This window comes from Nomascus leucogenys, unplaced genomic scaffold (assembly GCF_006542625.1).
Source record: "Nomascus leucogenys isolate Asia unplaced genomic scaffold, Asia_NLE_v1 002046F_16299_qpd_obj, whole genome shotgun sequence".
In the NCBI taxonomy this organism is placed as follows: Eukaryota; Metazoa; Chordata; class Mammalia; order Primates; family Hylobatidae; genus Nomascus; species Nomascus leucogenys.
The window spans coordinates 1-16305 of record NW_022097473.1 but is presented as its reverse complement, the minus strand read 5'-3'; the positions used below and the strand labels follow the sequence as shown (position 1 = coordinate 16305).

At 40.4% G+C, this 16305-nt stretch overlaps 2 non-coding genes across 2 annotated transcripts; one reads left to right on the top strand and one right to left on the bottom strand.

Moving 5' to 3' along the window:
• Positions 1 to 10317: 10317 nt before the first annotated feature.
• On the top strand, positions 10318 to 10421 carry LOC115834268. Its single transcript, XR_004029245.1, has one exon. It is a non-coding gene; the product is annotated as a small nucleolar RNA U13 (small nucleolar RNA).
• A 3692-nt stretch (positions 10422 to 14113) lies between these two features.
• LOC115834267 lies at positions 14114 to 14220 on the bottom strand. Its single transcript, XR_004029244.1, has one exon. It is a non-coding gene; the product is annotated as a U6 spliceosomal RNA (small nuclear RNA).
• Positions 14221 to 16305: the final 2085 nt, after the last annotated feature.

Here is a 16305-nt window from a genome sequence, read left to right as displayed (position 1 = left end):
TGGCAGCAATTCAGCTAAGGACATTGTTCTCAGCATTGTGTTTTCTTGGACAGAATTGCCCTGTGGGCATGACCCTAAACTGGGAGAATTCTGGGCTGCTGGCATTGGGCAGTGAACCAGGGAGACAGCTTATAGGGAGGAGGAGGTGACTCTATAAACTAGTGCTAAAGTAGAAGAGGAAGAGGAAGAATAAAGTGAGGGAGGAAGTGGGGTTAAAATGTGCAGTTACAGTCAACAGCTCCACATCCCTAAAGGGGTCTCTTCTCATCTTTCACTTGACACATCTTTATGCTCCTTTTTTGCTTGGCTACTTGATTGTAAGTTCCTGGAAGACAGGAATGTTGACTAACTCAGCTGTACATCTCCCACAGTGCCTGGCATATACTGGCACACACAAAACCTAGTCATCGGCCGGGTGTGGTGGCTCAAGCCTGTAATCCCAGCACTTTGGGAGGCCAAGGAGGGCCGATCACGAGGTTAGGAGTTCACGACCAGCCTGATCAACATGGTGAAACCCCGTTTGTACTAAAAATACAAAAATTAGCCGGGCGTGGTGGCGCGCGCCTGTAATCCCAGCTACTCAAGAGGCTGAGGCAGAAGAATGACTTGAACCCGGGAGGCAGAGATTGCAGTGAGCCGAAATCGCACCATTTTACTCAAGCCTGGGCGACAGAGCGAGACTCCATCTCAAAAACAAAAACAACAGCAACACCAACAAAAGAAAACTTGTCATTAACTGTGTAGACAAAAGAATGAATTTCTCTATTTGAAGCATTTCCAGACCTCTTCCACGGTCTAAAGAGGTTCCCAGTGAGGGCAGTACTGCCCCTCGTGGGCATACTGAAATTTTGCCGGGGCAGTTTTTGTTTTGCATTCTATTGGTGGCAGAGTATTTACATTGTGAAAACTCTGTTATTTTAAAATTTTTCTTGATATTAGTACATACAGTATTTTATTATGAACTACTTTCTCTTTTTTCACCTTTATTAGAACATTACATTGGTTTCTTGAAATTATTTGTAGAGATAGTTTGCATTAGGAATTTAACTCCAGAAGAGTAAAGCAGTGCTATATTTTTTGTTGTAAATACAGGGCGTTGAATGTGGCAGGGTTGAATACCTTTGCCTATAAGATTAAGCCTTATCCTACACAAGTTTTAGGATTCCAGGATGAAACCTACAAATAAAAATATTGTAGAACACTGATTTCAACAATCAGATTCCACGGCCAGGCGCAGTGGCTCACTCCTGTAATCCCAACACTTTGGGAGGCCGAGGCTGGCGGATCACTTGAGTTCAGGAGTTCGAGACCAGCCTGGCCAACATGGCGAAACCCTGTCTCTACTAAAAATAAAAAATTAGCCCGGCGTCAGGTGACGGGCCCCTGTAATCCCAACTACTCGGGAGGCTGAGGCAGGAGAATCGCTTGAACCCGGGAGGCGGAGGTTGCAGTGAGCAGAGATCGCGCCATTTCACTCCAGCCTGAGCGACAACGCGAGACTCCGTCTCAAAAAAAAAAAAAAAATCAGACTTCCACTTGAAGCAACTGCATCTTTTAGGATTAATGTGGCTCAGCGGAGCTCTGCTGTGCTTTTAGGATTAATGTGGCTCAGCAGAGCTCTGCACAAAAGGTCCGCGACTGGGATGGGGGTGGGGAGTGAACATCAAGGGGCCCAGAAGCGCTCCACCGTCCAAGGACCGGTGTGTGGAGCGGCTGGCGGGTGAGTCGCCGCTCTCCGCTTTGGTTCTGTTCCTCCTAGTTCTGACGACGGTGCGGGGGAAAGGGAAAGTGAGTGGGGAGGGGCGGCGACGCCGGGCAGTGTTCCCGAAACCCCGGGCCCCTCGCTGGCCCCGCTGCGGGGCTGGTTCCCTGAAAGCCGACGGGATGTGAAGCCCTCGACTCGGAAAGAAGCCTCCGGAAGAGCAAGTGGCTGTTCGCAGGGAGGAGGGCGGCTGAGGGGCAGAGGGCAGCTCCGCCTTGCCCGGCGGTTCCGAGTGCGGCTGAACTGAACTTTTGGTGTCAGCGGGTGGAGCTGCCGCCCGCGGAGGAGCGGGGTCGGAAGCGAGGAGAGGTGGAGCTGCCGCTGACAAGGGGCGCGGCGACTTCTGTCAGGGCGCGGGGCTCCCGGCCGGACTCGCAGCGGCTCCCCGAGGGGCGGGGCTTCCGCCCAAAGGGGCGGGGCCTGGGTCGTGTCGCCCCAGGGGATGGGCGTGTGATGACAAGGGGCGTTTCAGTAGAAGCCAGCATGCTTACCTCTCACGATCCAGCAGTGACATTAGGAAGGCGGAGCGCAAGGAAGGCGGGGCTGCCTTCTGTGCTGACCCGAGAGAAGACCAGGCCTTCAGTCGACAGAGGCGGAGCGGTCGCCGGCAAAGGGCGGGGCCATTTCGAGCCCTGGGAAGGCGGGGCTTCTCCTGACAGGGGGCGGGGCTTCCGCAGCTGGGGCGGGGCTTCTGTTGACAGGGGGGCGGGGCGGCTCCCTACTCCGCGGTGCGCCAATCCCCGGACTAGGGGCGGGTCGGACCCCAGTGGAGTAGCAGGGTCTGGGCGTGGAGAGCTCGGCGTCGCACGGGGTGGGGGCGCGCGGAGGACGCGCGCCGCGGGGAGGGCCCCGCTTGCCGGCTCTCTCCCTTCCCCTTCGCCCCCGGACGGCCGCTGGGGCGCGCGCCTCTCCTCGCACCCCCACCCTGAGTCCCCACGCTCCGCGGGGACACCGAGCTGCTGAGGCCCCTTTGCGGCCCACCGAGCCGGTTCCGGGTTTAGGGTTCAAGGTCAGAGTTGACTCCCTGAAAAGTGCAGCCGGTTTGAAATGCAAGATGGCGGCGGCGTGGCGCTGAGAGGCGCGGCGGCCCCTGCAGGTAGTGGCGCGAGCCGGCTCCGCGACCAGCGGGCCCGGAGACTCTGGGCTGCGGGTGGGAACTGGGAGCGCAGAGTCCGCGGCCGGCACGGGAAAGGCGAGTAGCGCGGGGCCCGGCGGGAGGAGGGCAGCCTCACAGCAGAGACCCCTGGGGCTGAGCCCGCTCGCGCCGGCGGGTGGCGGGGTGTACCCGGCGTGGGGCGTCCGAGGGGGAGGGACGGGGCCTGCCTCGCGGCTGGGCAGTCGCCGCAGAGGGACAGACAGACCCACAGCCTCCCTCGCTCTTTTTGGGTGTCTCCGCCACCGAAAGAGCTTGGGGGCGGGGGGCTCTCTGGAGGGAAAATCTCAGCCCCCTACCTTGGTGAGGACCGAGCAACTTAGGATTGTTGAGGGGAGTGAAGACTGCGTATTCCCAGCGGAGGGCGCCGCCGGAGGGAGCACCCCAGTAATGTTGGGAGTCCTAGAGGAGGTCAGGAGCGCTGTCCTCCGGGGGCGTGTGGCTGCCTCGTGGGGACCCAGTCTCTCAGAGTAAGGAGAGATTCTCTTGCTGGAGCTGAGCGCACTGACTGAGGTTGGAGCCCCAGCAAACCCTTCGGGAGAAGTCTTTGCCTCCAGTTCAAGGAAGGCTGTGCGCACCCGTTTCGGGGCCAGGCCATGTCCCAACTTTGGGGAAAGACTAGGAGTTGAGTCCTTAAGAACCATATTATGATTGTGAGGAAGCCCTGGGATTTAGGGAGAAGTTAATTAAAGAGGATGGTAGGGGCGTGGGGGTGTGGGGGCTGACCCATGGGAATCCTCCAAGCCTTAGGGCCCACAGTGAACAATCTACTAATTCCTCAAGGGGAGTAAAAGGCTGGGAAGGAGAGGTGTGAGAGGAACAAGGTCTAAGGGCAGGAAAGAAGAGCCCTGGCAGATGCCCTTTCCTTATATATTTACACCAAAGTTGGAGGTAAAGGGACTTGGCAATTCTTTGTTTTAGTACCTTTCCTGTCCTCTCTCCTCCGTGGGTAACTGTAAGGAAAGAGCATAGCCCCTGAGAAGGAAAAGATTCCATTTGATAACCTTAACTTAGGTTGGTGAAGGATCCAGCAGCTGGGAAGGCGTCAATGAGAGACAGCAGGCTGGGGGAATTAGAACAGAGACTAGGGATGAGAAAAGAGGAATACAGGGAAGATATCAGACAGAGCAGGAATTCCACAGCCCTTTTCTGTCAACTCAGCCCAGCTATTAGAAAAAAAAAATGCGAAGAGCTAATATTTGAGAGAAAAATGTAAAGGCTGAGAGAGAAGTCGTGATGTGATTAGGTTGGGATTCCATGTAACTTAAGCAATTCTCTTGGAGGTTAATGTGATAGCAGAAAAAGGAAAATCACAAAATTGGAAAATATGCAGCGGTTCACGGTTAGGGAGGAAGAAGTTTCCCCCCAGGAACAGTGAATATTTGGTTTGGGGTGTGTGTGTGTGTTGTATGTATACATATATAAGAGCACTTTAGATTTGCTGGTATTGGTCATTGTTTCTCAGTCTTTGTCTGAAAGCTTTAATTTGTGTTATATGGTGCTACATTAATTATCTTTGTTTCTGAAAAATTATTCTGAAAAAGTCATTTGTTTTTATGTCGAGAGCGAAGGTGAGCAGGAGTTGGTTTTAACAGGGAAATTGGCCCTAGTATACCCATCGATTATTTTAATTTCTAAAGTAGCCATTCTGGCTCCTGATTTTAAGCAAAAGAAATGTGAGTGCTGCCAATGACAATAATGCGGTAACAGGACATAAAAGAAAAAGGGTTTTCATGAATATTTTTTTCCTTTTAGTTTTTCTCTCCTTTCCGAAAGCATTTTAGGGCTAAGCAGACTAATTTTATACAAAGTAAAATGTATAATCGTGGACCTTTTCGATATAAAATGATAGCATTTCCAGTTATCAATGAATCTTTTTTGTTGAAGTACCTCTTCAGATGCCTTGACAATCAGGATTAAAATGAGAAAGAGTAATACTTGGGTAACTGATGATAGTGATGATTCATAGAGATTTCTTGAACCATTCTTGTATTTTCGAAAGAGCTTTAACGTCTTCAATGGAAATGTTTTAAAGATACAGTTCAAGTATAAACTAGTTTAGAACTTTACATTTGGAACATTTTATGCATGTGTGCTGTTCTTTGGTTTCGGCAATGTTCATGTAGCTCTAGTTTTATATTCAATTCTGAACAGATTAGGCTGGGTGAACCAGAGAGGCATTAATGCCAGATGGTTTGAAAATATGCTAAAGCCGAAAACATAAATGTGCCTGTGCTAGTGAACACTCATTAGTAGATTTCTTTCCTTTATAGCTAAGCTTATTATTTCACTGGATTTGGGGGGCAGTTCATGCATGATGTAGCAATTATTTCACCTTTAATGATAATTGTAAGTTTTTTTTTTCAATAATTGGGGACAAAGTTTTACAGTTATTAGCGAAATTAATAGCATAGGAGAGGTGGTTCATTTTGAAGATTTTTCTCCCTTTTGTATTATATTTTAAGATGGAAAGGTTATATTATGATGTATTATATTTCTTTATTATGCTAATTAAGCATAAAATGTGATATTTGAGACTTAGTTTGCTGTAAATTATAACTTAATACTTAAATGAAAATGCTTTTAAAATTATTAAAATGATCACAAATGTAGCTGAGGAAATAATCCTTTTTTGTGTGTTGCAGCATTGTGGATTTGGGCCTAAAAGACTTTACTTAAATTAACAGTGTTGAAAGTTCAGCACCTAGTTTTTAATCTAATATCATAGTCAATGCAATTATTCAGAGAGATTTTTGGAATTATCTATTGTACTGTTTATGGTGCTAGCCAGTAATACACATTTTTTAAACCATTGTAAATATTTATTTATGTTGTGATAAGCAATTTACTGTTAAGACTAAATTTTTTGAACTTAAAATCCTTTTAAATAATCCTACATATTTTCAAAAGTAAGTTGTATTTCTGTTTTTAAAACTGATACTATGTTTAGAATAAGAGCCAATGTTTCTATACTATTACTGATGAATTTTATTGTATCCTTGTTGCTCTGATACATTTGTAGTCATGAATAACCAGATTTGCATGACCGAAGTTGCTGACTTAGATTATTAATCAGAATATACATTTGAGTTTACATTTTGGAGATCTGCATTTTGTACAGGATATTCTTAAAGTAAATATTAATATGTAAATTTTTATGTAGTTGCCAGGTTTTGATTTTAAAAGATACTTAATCTTGGCATTTTATACAATCAGTTTCCAATTTAAGAGGTAAGACCGTATACCTTTGGTCTAAACAAATGTGATGATATACTTTGTAAAATAAGTATATAGGAGCAGTTTAAGAATTATGTTTATTCAAGGGAGCCAATTGAATACATTTTTTTTTTTTTTTTTTGAGACAGGGTCTCATTCTGTGGCCCAGGCTGGAGTGCAGTGGCATGATCATGGCTCACTGCACCCTCAAACTCCTGTGCTCAAGTGATCCTCTCTCCTCAGCCTCTCGAGTAGCTAGAACTACAGTCATGTGTCACCCACGCCCGGCTAATTTTTAATTTTTTTTTTGTAGAGACAGGGTCTTGCTGTGTTGCCCCAGCTGGTCTCAAACTCCTGGTCTCAAGCAATCCTTCTGCATTGGCCTCCCAAAATGCTGGGATTACAGGCGTGAGCCACTGCACTTAGCCAAATAAATTATTTTTAATGCAAGATTTTAATTTTCAGTTCTTAGTTTTAGATTTAAAAAAAATAATATTATCAGAATTTATCTTAACAAAATTAAAATATTGAAGTCATAGCCATATCATATATTATTGTACATAAAATAATTCTTTCATTAAATTTTGATGATTTCCTATTTCTCAAGACTTCTGACTTCCTTTTTCCCCTTCTTAAAAGTCTTTTCCTTTTTTGTTTTTTAGTGAGAAATGAAAGAAGATAGGAGGTTCTGATATTTCTAAGCACTAAACTAATAATTATGTTTTTCTTCTATCCTAAGTTTATTCTCTTACCATCAAATATTCTTAAAAAGAAGTTTGTTAAAACTTTGCTAGATATGGGCCATACCTGGGAGTGGGAGGATCATGAGAACAATTTCTCCTTGTTACTATGATAAAATTACTTACATCAAATGTTTGCTAGTTCTATGAAATACCCCTTAAATATGTCATACAGTAATGATTCATTTTGAAGCTAAGGTCAGAAAAAGTTTGTGGGGGAGAGGTTAAATTTGATTGATTAATATCGGCCTTTTGAAGCCAACTTGTTCCAGCATGATGTAATATGCTCAGAGGTATGAAATGGCAAATAAATTTTGTTGGTTGGTTGTTACCCAGATTCTTAAAGTATTTTATCACTTGTCAACAGTTAGCAAATTTTAAACAAAGATTTCTTTGCTAACATTCATTGTGTTCTAAGTACCAAGAAATATTCCAGAAACCTTACACGTGTTAACCTATTTCAATCCTCACAACAACCATATTAAGTAAGTAGTATCCTATTAATATTACCAGTCCCATTTATAGATGACGGGGCCGAGGCACAGATAGGCTAAGCCATTTTTCTAAAGTCACACAGCTAGTAAGTGGCAGTGCTGGATTTGAACCCAGTCTGTTCCAAATTCCAAGCTCTCAGTCTTTTTTTGTAATCCATCTACTACCAGAACAGCTTGTTCTATTTTATTATATAATGTACATAGCTGAGATGAGCTCTTTAATTTTTGGAATTCACTCATACTAAATTAAGAAAAATACTTTGAATTAGATAGAAATGTTCTAAAGTAATCCCAGTATCAGGAACTTAAATAACATCAGGCAACTAGGATTTTCATTCAAAAGCACTGATGAGCTCATTTTTGCTCCTCTTGTATCCTGGTGCCTTTGCATGTCTTGGCAGCTCTTCTCAAGAGACTCATTCGGTAAAATATCTTGCAATTACTGTGTGATTTTAAGAATGGATTGAAATAGGTTACCAGTTTCCTAAAGTATTAATAATTCATTTTGGAAAATAACCTTCCCTCTTTGGCAGCTGTTTCCTATCTTCTCTTCTAGTCCACATCCTGTAGATTGATGGCTAATGAGTGGCGGAACAAGGAGATACCAGGAAATGAAACTGTAGAGTCCCAGGCTACAGAGATAACAAGATGCTTCACTGGGCCTACCAGGAAAATGCTCTTTTGCTTTTCATGAAAATAGTGTACTTATTCAGCCTAAGTTTTAACTTAACCTAGAGGTATTTTACTAAAGGACTGGTGTATTTACATTATTTCTTGATGTGAGAAGTTTCTTCATAAACTTGTAGGTAATAGTAGCAGGAATCAAAAAATAAGGTTAATTGGGAAAATACTCTTCCTTAATATTTATTCATTATAGTTTACAGAGAATAGTGCTTAAAGAATACAACAGAAGGCCGGTTAGGGATCGTGCCTGTAATCCCAGCACTTTGGGAGGCCAAGGTGGGCAGATCACTTGAGCTCAGGAGATCGACACCATCCTGGCCAACATGGTGAAACCCTGTCTCTACTAAAAATACAAAAATTAGTTGGGCGTGGTGGCGCGTGCCTGTAATCCCAGCTACTCAGGAGGCTGAGGCAGGAGAATCCCTTGAACCAGGGAGTCGGAGGTTGCAGTGGTTCGAGATTGTGCCACTGCACTCCAGCCTGGTGACACAGCGAGACTCCATCTCAAAAAAAAAAAAAAGAATACAAACAAAATGCTTCAACCCTTCAAAAGTTATTTATGACTGTTCTAGTAAAAGAAGCAATTGTAGCTTTATTAAACTTTTCTGATTGGTTTAACTGCTCTAGGTTATTATATACAACATATTTCGACAGTAATTGAATTTTCAGAGAATTATTTTCTATTTATTTGATTGCATGATATTAATGCTTCACAGTGCACTGATTGTAAAGCCATTTGGTAGTAGCTTTCAGGCAAAAACGACATGGCTAGACACCAGCCATTCTGTTAGATAACCCCATGTTTGCAGATCAAGTACTACTAGTTTGTTTAACTTGTTTTGGCTTGTGTTGTCAGCATTAATAATCCTCTCCATTCTGATTAACATAATAAATTAGGATACAAGTATCACTAGGTTTATGTGCTAACACAAACATATACAACTACTCCCATTTCTTAGTTTAACTAAATTGTCTTCATAACCTTTGTTTGTTTGTTTATTTATTTATTTATTTTGAGTCAGAGTTTCACTCTTGTTGCCCAGACTGGGGTGCAATGGCGCGATCTCGGCTCACTGCAACCTCTGCCTCCCCAGTTCAAGCGATTCTCCTGCCTCAGCTTCCCGAGTAGCTGGGATTACAGGCATGTGCCACCATGCCCAGCTGATTTTGTATTTTTAGTAGAGACTGGGTTTCTCCTCGTTGGTCAAGCTGGTCTCAAACTCCCAACCTCAGGTGGTCTGCTCACCTTGGCCTCCCAAAGTGCTGGGATTACAGACGTGAGCCACCGCGCCCGGCCCGTATACTCATTTTAAAGAACTCCCAATTTCTACATCTCAATTTTCACACTAGAGACAGCATATATTCACATTTTGAAATTTTATTGAAAATGGTCTAATAGTTATTTGGATGTTCTATATAATATAAATAGAATTTTTTAATGTGTAGTTTTTGTGTTTCCTACCAATATTAGGATTGGTATTTAAATGGTTCTTTTAAAGTTTTGATGAGGGAATAAACTTTTTTTTTTCAAAATTACATTTATTTATTAAAAGCTAAGGCATTAAATTGTAAAAATTTCCTAAGGCTAAATTATATGTAGAATAATAAAATACGACTTTTTTGTAGGAGAAGACAGACAGCTGCTTTGGACCTGTTGGTCATGATGGCCTGAGCTAAACATCTAACTAGAAGGGATACCCTTCCATTTCAAAGAACAGAATGCTAAGGAAGCTGTGGCAAGTATGTGTTTCATTGTTTTGGTATGGTAAAACTCAGATACTGAATGTACTCACTTTAGATCCCATGATACTATATTTGGCTAAAGTTTTTAAATGCTTTCCTTAAAAAGCAGCAGACATATGCTTAACACTTTTTTTTTAATATACTTTCAAATTTTAAGAGCTATAACTATAGGACTGCTTTAATTTCAAAGGAGACGGCATCACACTTCATAATAAATCTTGTATATTTATAATTGATTTTAAAATTAGTATTTGATGAAATCTGCTGTGTCAGGCACTATACCAAGTGCTGTGATAACAGAGGTAAACAAGACAAAATGTACCTTTGGTATGGGGACATTGATCTAGAAATTTTGCTATGCTTTTGCCTATATCCAGAAAAATGCTTCAGGATGTACAAGAACAAATTCTGAAACTATATTTTCAAAATGTAGGCTACTAATAATAGTTAATTATAAGAGTCAGGATATTAATTAAATACTCTTACTTATATTAACCATACCAAAACTTAAATATTTGAATATTGATCCTTTTGTAGTTCATAAGTGTGATGATTGGGTTTTCATGCTCATGTGTGAAATGTGCCTTTCTCAAACCTTGTTATGACACTGGCACATTACCTGTGTGACATAAAAAAATATATATATATTTGAATATATTTGTACATAATTGCTTTTATATTTTATCTGATTAATTAATTGGCTTTTATAAGAGGCATTTATCCAATTGTTATTTTAGATGATTCCAGAAAATACTGGGAAAGATTTGGTAAACATTAATGTGGTAGTTTTCATTTTTAAAAATGGATAACAGAGTTCTTATAAGTTGATATTACCAATACTGATTACTATTATCTTTCAAAGTATTTTGAAAAATCAAATCATTATATCCTCAATGAAGTGGGTAACAGTTACCTTACCTTTATAAATAGGGAAGATAATGACCAGATGAATGGTTTTTTAGTCTTCAAAGATAATCTCAGTTGGAACTGAGAATGGCATTCTTGTGTTAGACTGGCTGTAAAAGACTTAACACACCTTGAGAAAAGTAGGGAAAAATTGTTTTCGGCAGAAAATTACTTTTTGATCACATTCACAAACTCTTCACAAAATAAAAGATTTCATGATACTGCTAGTTTATATATCACTTTCAATGTATTACGTACCTACCTACCTACCTGCCAGCTGTGGGGAGAAAACGAGGATGTTAGTGCCCTAGGGAGAGACCTTTCAAAAAGACATTTCACTCCTCGAATCTGTGGTCAGAGCTTGCCAGAAAAAAATCTGTCCGGTTTGGATTCTTCTTTTAATCTTTAGTGTCATTAAGGTCTGCTTTCTCAGATGCAAAAAAACAGGTAGAGAGGATAGGGTTTCTTACCCTTCAGCCTTAATTAGCATTAGCAAAGGTATCCTCTGACATTTGATTATCTTTGACCACAATTTCTTAGATGCTTTCACTTTTATTATTTTTATTCCTGTTTGTATATTCACTTTAATACTTGATTTTCTATTGTCTTGAGACTATTTTTTACAGTTTTCTTGAGACTTATCTATCAGGTAGTGATTCTAGGTTACCAGCAATCTTTAAAAACATTTGCTGTGGATACAAATTTGTGTTGTCAAATTCCTAATTTAATTTTTTAAGAACTTGACGTTTCTAAATATTTTAACATTTTATTTTTATTTTTACATTTTAACTTGGAAAATACCTTAATTATGTAAAAGTCACCTTTATTCTTTTAACACGGTGGATACCTTTTGTTTTAATCTGACCTCATTCTTTGTTCGTACTGTTTAGGCATTACGTGATTTTTGTGGATTTGTAACTTTTAGTTTAATACAAACGTGTTAAAGTATTTTCAGCTGGCTAAACAGAACTCTTGACTCAGGGAAGTGAAACTAAATAGAATACAGAGTCCCAAACATTCTCGGTATATATGCAAATGCAGATTCCAAGGGATTCTCAGTGTGTATATTTTTGCTACTTAAGAACAGTTTTATTTTTGATGCTACATCAAAATTAACATGATCCCTAAAAACTATAGTATCTTCTAAATGTTCTTTTTTTTTTTTTTTTTGAGACAGAGTTTTGCTCTTGTCACCCAGGCTGGAGTGCAATGGCACAATCTCGGCTTATTGCAACCTTCGTCTCCCAGGTTCAAGCAATTCTCCTGCCTCAACCTCCCGAGTAGCTGGAATTATAAGGGCACGCCACGACGCCGGGCTAATTTTTGTATTTTTAGTAGAGACAGTGTTTCACCATGTTGGCCAGGCTGGTCTCAAACTCCTGACCTCAGGTGATCCACCTGCCTTGGCCTCCCAAATGCTGGGATTACATGCGTGAGCCACCTCACTCAGCCCTAAATGCTCTTATTTGACCCAAATTGGTATAAAAACAAAGTTTGTGGCCAGGCACAGTGGGTCACTCCTGTAATCCCAGCACTTTGGGAGGCCGAGGAGGGTGGATTACGATGTCAGGAGTTCAAGACCAGCCTGGACAAGATGGTGAAACCCCGTCTCTACTAAAAAAATACAAAAATTAGCCAGGTGTGGTGGCGGGCGCCTGTAATCCCAACTACTTGGGAGGCTGAGGCAGAGAATTGCTTGAACCTGGGAGGCGGAGGTTGCAGTGAGCCGAGATCGCCCCACTGTACTCCAGCCTGGGCAACAGAGTGAGACTCTGTCTCAAGAAAAAAAAGTTTGTTTTTATTCTCATAAAATCTTACCAAATAACATGCTTTTGTGGCTAACCAGGCCAACATATTATTATCTGTTAATCATTTAATTTGAAGTCCAAACAGCCAGAAAAACCAGAAGCTTGCAAATTCAGTGCAGTTGTAGCTCTGCTTAATTATAAAATATTTTAGACTTTTTTTTAGTAGTAGTAAGCATAGAATTTGAAATAATCCACTAACTTCTTATAGTGTATTACATTGAGGACTTATTTTTAATCTTTTTTAAAATGTAGTAGAACACGATTAAAGTATAGTTTTCTCATAAAACAGAGAAGTAATGATTCTAAGTGCAAATTTGCATTTGCTGTCTTTATAATAACTATACCCTTTTCTCCTGAATTTCACTGCCAAAATCATTCTTTGAATGTTTTATCTCCCTTGTTTTACTCTTAAGTAATTCACAAATTTAAATATACTCAATTCATATATAAAACTGATGTATTACAATGACATTTTAGATGTTGGTAAATGTTTATTGAATGTTCATTGCTGTACTTTAATAAATAGATTGTTTTAGATTCAAGGGTGTTTTAATATTCATGACTAAGGTAATTTTTATTAAGAATTTTACCATAGAAGGTAATCTGTAGTAAATCAAGCACAATTGTTTTTATAGCTCTTCTATAAATGAGTGTTTAATGAAGTAAAATGTATGTAATAATACATAGTATAGTTATATTTAAAGATTTTTTTTTTTTTGAGATGGAGTCTCCCTCTGTCACCCAGGCTGGAGTGCAGTGGTGCGATCTCGGCTCACTGCAACCTCCGCCTCCTGGATTCAAGTGATTCTCCTGCCTCAGTCTCCCAAGGCTGGGATTACAGGCACCCATCACCACCCTCGGCGAATATTTGTATTTTTTTAGTAGAGACAGGGTTTTACCATGTTGACCAGGTTGGTCTCGAACTCCTGACCTCAATTGATCTGCCCACTTTGGCCTCCCAAAGTGCTGGATTACAGATGTGAGCCACCATGCCTGGCCTAAAGATATTTTTTAGCAAACATTATTGGGGTCCTAATAAGTATTTTGTTGGGCCCTGGGAATATAGTGGATAGCTAAATAGATATTCTTTCTGATCATAAAAAGAAGAACTTGAATAAGAACTCTCAAACTTTTTAGATTGTGATAGAACACATTTTGCTTTCATTAAATGCTTTTCTGTAGAGAACTATTACTTGTAAAATTGTAAAAATTGTAATTGTTTTGATGAGTTCAGAATCATAGTTGACTGAAGGGTATCCTACCCTCAGGAGAAGATCCAGTATACAGATAGATCTACAGAAACTGGCTATTCTAGATCTACACCCTGGAGATTGTGTTTGAGTGGTCTTGAGAGCTCTTAGAGCCAATCTGACTTCTCAGAGCTCCAAAAACTATACCTGAATGCTACATGCTGAGGGATTCTTGCTTCCCTGGAAAATCCTTTTTTTTTTTTTTTTTTATTTTGATATTTCCTTCCTTCCTTCTTCCAAGCCTCCCTTCCCCTTCACTCCTCTCCCTCCCTCCCTCCCCTTCTCTTCCTTCTCTTTCTTTCTTCTTCTTACCTTCTGTCCTCTCTTCCTCCCTCCCTCCCTGCCTTCCTCTTCTTTTTTTTTTTTTTTTTTTAAACGAATTTGCATGTCATCCTTGCCCAAGGGCCATGCTAATCTTCTCCGCATGGTTTCAATTTTAGTATTTGTGCTGTGGAAGCCAGCACTGGAAAATCCTTTATGTAGCCATGTTTTTGCCTTAATAATCGAAAAGAAACTTTGTTTCCAGCTTGATCATAGAAATATTGGTCATAAATTGGCCATAGAAATATTTTAGTTTATTTGCAATTTTAGGGTCTTGAAACTATTGTTTGTTGTACTTTATAATAAAGCAATGTGATAACAATATTAAAGAAAATTTGTAGGCTAGGCAGGGTAGCTCATGCCTGTAATCCCAACACAGGGAGGCAGAGGTGGGAGGATTACTTGAGCCCAAGAGTTCAAGACCAGCCTGGGCAACGTAACTGGACTCTGTTCTCCACAAAAAGGAAAAAAACAAAGAAAAAGAAAAAGAAAACTTGTGAATATCACACATAAAAATGTCACCCATAATCTCGTGAAATTTTCATTTTTTACATACTCTCATCTCATCTTTGTTCACATGCATACATATTTCCTCACAGTTATTATAATTAATATGCAAATTTTCTGAGTTTTAAAAATTTAATAGTAAATGGGTAGTTTTTCCATATTAATTACTCTTAAGATTATCATTTTTAATGGCAGTATAGCAATTAATTAATTTGATCAGTTTTCTAAAAACACTTCCTCTACTGAAAAGTTAACTTAAAGCAGTTTTGAAAAGTAATTACAGTGCTGGATGCATTTACAGCATACTTTTTTTTATTGGCCGACCTAATTTTAATTGTGTTTTAATTGCAGAGTCACCTAGCTACTGAGTTGTGCAACTGACCTCTAACCTCTTTTTGTAGGTAAATAGTGCAAGCTTCCCCAAATTGATTTTGAGCCCCTATTTTTAGTTGACCTTCAGATAGAGGATGTGATGCCTTCAGCTAATAGTGATTTCTATACAGCAATTTTCCAGTCTCAGTCCCATTGCACTTTAATGACAAAGGGAGATGAATAGGAATGACATCTAGAAATTCTTATTCTGTATTTTTACTCCTACTTTTTCATCCAATTTTTGTGCATTTTCAGCTGATTAAGTTGCTAAAAAAAAGTGAGAAAACTTATAATATTAAAAAATGGTATTTTTTTTCTGGAAAGAATTTTTCAGGGACTGAAAATAGCATCAATTAGGCACCTACTTGTGTATCAAAGTAAGTGAAGGAAGCATTTTTACTTTCTCTGATTGTGGATACTACTATTTCTGTTTCCCCCAGGGAAGCCTTCATCTGCTTCTTTTCTAGAAGCCTCCTGCACGTGTACTCATATTTTTCTTACTGCACTGATCATAGTTATTCTAAGTAATTGTTTACTGCTTGCTTTCCTTGCTTCACTGCTAGTACCTGAACAACCAGAGACTGCCTGTCTTGGTCACCATTGGCACATTATCTGGCTTAACACAGTGCCTTTCACGTGGTTGACATTCAACAAATAGTTGTTGAATAGAATTTGTTGAATTGAAGAGATCTTGGTTTTATACATGAGAAAATTGAGGTTGAATTGAATAGCTTTTCCAGCACCTAACTACTAATTGACCAAAGGTGACTGGCAAAACCTGTGGCTTTACCCTATCCACAATGACTTCATGAATTAACTACTCTGGGCCTGGGATTCTTCTTCCATAAAAATGGAGCAGGTGTACTAAGATTAAGATCCTTGTTTCCTCCAAACTTATGACTTTATAATAATAATTCCGAGGATACCTTTGTTTGCCCTTTGGTCTATTTTTAGACTATACACATTATGCAGAATTGAGCTTTTGGACCAAATCTTGAAACTCTTTTGGGACTTCTCAGTCTCTTTTTAGAAATACGTTAAATAATACACTGGCCTTACTTTTGTTAGCAAAATCATGGGGGCCTGACAGTAGATTATAGCAAGCAAATAGTCTTTTTTTTGAGACAGAGTCTCTGTCTGTCACCTAGGCTGGAATGCAGTGGTGCGATCTTGGCTCACTGTATCCTCCACCTCCCAGATTCAAGTGATTCTCCTGCCTCAGCCTCCTGAGTAGCTGGGATTACAGGTGCCCACCACCATGCCCATCTAATTTTTGTATTTTTAATAGAGATGGGGTTTCACCATGTTGGCCAGGCTGGTCTCGAACTCCTGACCTCAAGTGATGCGCC